General features: G+C 38.2%; 1 protein-coding gene across 1 annotated transcript in view; it reads left to right on the forward strand.

Moving 5' to 3' along the window:
- The window catches only part of LOC138362997 (zinc finger protein 761-like), a 12,699-nt gene that overhangs the window by 8,763 nt on the left and 1,436 nt on the right, over positions 1-2,500 (forward strand). The window lies entirely within an intron of this gene.

Below are 2,500 nucleotides of genomic sequence, written 5' to 3' on the forward strand. Positions count from 1 at the left end.
TAACTTTGTCTTGTGTTTAACTAAGTATGGACTCCAGGCTGGCGCTGCATATTCCAGGATTGGTCTGACATAATTAGTATACAAGGTCCTGAACGATTCCTTACGTGTTGGTGGGTGTATGTATATTTGTGTGTGTGTAATTACCTAAGTGAAATACCTATGTGTAGTTACATAATGAGAGCCATGCTCGTGGTATCCCGTCTTCCCTGCACTCTTTCTCGTATAACGCTTTGAAATTACTGACGGTTTTGGCCTCCACCACCTTCTCACCTAACTTGTTCCAACCGTCTACCACTCTGTTCGCGAAAGTGAATTTTCTTATATTTCTCCGGCAGCTTTGTTTCGTTAGTTTAAATCTATGACCTCTTGTTCTTAAAGTTCCAGGTCTCAGGAATTCTTCCCTAACACGTTTATCGATTCCTGTTACTATTTTGTACGTAATAATTATATCGCCTCGTTTTCTTCTATCTTTTAGTTTTTGCATATTTAAAGCCTTTAACCTCTCCTCGTAGCTCTTGTCCTTCAGTTCTGAGAGCCATTTAGTGGCATGTCTTTGCACCTTTTCCAATTTGTTGATGTGCTTCTTAAGATATGGACACCATACAAGAGCTGCATATTCCAGCTTTTGGTCTCACAAAAGTCGTGAACAATTTCTTTAGTATTTCTCCATCCATGAAGAATATATATATATATATATATATATATATATATATATATATATATATATATATATATATATATATATATATATATATATATGACAAAACTCACGGTGTTTTGAGAATCTTGACGGCAGACTTGTGTTGAAGTTCAGATGCCGCAGTAAACCTGTATCAAGTCTCTTATCTTCCTCCGCGTCCTTGACTGAACAAGCCCGTAAGGAATACAAAACACACTTCGATTTAAAACATTTATTCTGCAAATGTTTCACAAAATATATATATTTAACCGAATGTGACCAACCCAACATAAAAAATATAACATAGCCGCTTGGCAGACCTTCTATATGGAAAGGGAGGGGGTGGGGGGTGTTATATTGTTATTTTAATGATATTGTTGTTAAAGATTCGCTACCTGGAACAAAGTTCCAAGCAGCACGGGCTATGGTGAGCCCGTAGGTTATATTTTAATGAGTCGTTGGTCCTCAGTCTTCACCAATTGTCTCTCCCTCATACACGAATGCTGTGTTTTGTGGCGCTCAGGCTTAGGGGTGACAATGTGGCAGGTGGACAGTTCGAAGCCACAAAACTATCGTAACAGTAAGGATTATATAAATCTCATCCTCCCGTCGCTAACAAATATCTCCTGGTGGTTTCCAATTTTTTGCTGTTCGCAATTTTGTTTTTGTGGTAAATGATCTCATGAGATATCATGAGTTATCATATCAAATGGTCTCTTGAGTTATCATTATAGTTCAAATCTATTCATTCGGAGAGGTCTCAGATAACAAGGACCCGTGTTGCACAATTATATAGCCTAGTATATCCACCTACAACTCCTTCACCAAGGGTTCAGAAGAAAAAAAAACTTGAACGACACGCTAAATCAACCCGCATCAGCACCCCCTTTTGGGCTACACAGCTCCTATACATCCTGCTGACCTTCCACCGCTCCTGTGCCAGGTAAGTCCACTACGGGCTCACCATAGCCCGTGCTACTTGGAACCTGTTCCGAGTAGCTGAATTTATAACAACAGCTGACCTTCCATACTATGGGAAGTGGGAGGAAAGCAGGAGACTGCTTCTACTGCTTAGTTTATATAGCTCAAAACTTTTCTCTGAGCTGCATAGCAATTGCCAAACATTATCACTGGAACATGGAACATGAAGACAACTGCTGGAACAGGATATAAGAAGACTAAGTTCTGGAATGTGCTCGCTTCCACTAGCTATAGCAAAGGGTTGATGTGTACCCACTTGGTTGTGCTGGCAGGGGTTGAGCTCTGGCTCTTTGGTCCCGGCTCTCAACCGTCAATCAACTGGTGTACAGATTCCTGAGCTCCCCCCCTCACTCTTCTGTCTTCCAGTAGTGTGGGTTTTTATTCATTATACGTATTATACATTATATGTATTGTACATCATACGTATATGTATATGTACAAGTATATGTATACATATACATTATACATATGATATTATATGTATCACAAGGCAAGTGTGCGTCGTAATGCAGGTGTGGGTCATGAGGCAGGTGTGGGTTTACAAAAATAATATATATATATATATATATATATATATATATATATATATATATATATATAATCACTTAAAGGGGGGACATGAGGATAAGGATTTTGGGATAGGACGGAGACAAGAAGGAATGGTACCAAACCACTTGGACGGTTCGGTGATCGAACCCCGACCAGAAACAAATTAGCTTTAAAAGAATAGAATATGGAAATGAATGAATCGTAAGTTCTACAATATCGCTCAAGCACTCTACATATATATATATATATATATATATATATATATATATATATATATATATATATATATAT

The sequence above is a fragment of the Procambarus clarkii genome, chromosome 1, assembly GCF_040958095.1.
Source record: "Procambarus clarkii isolate CNS0578487 chromosome 1, FALCON_Pclarkii_2.0, whole genome shotgun sequence".
Taxonomy (NCBI): Eukaryota; Metazoa; Arthropoda; class Malacostraca; order Decapoda; family Cambaridae; genus Procambarus; species Procambarus clarkii.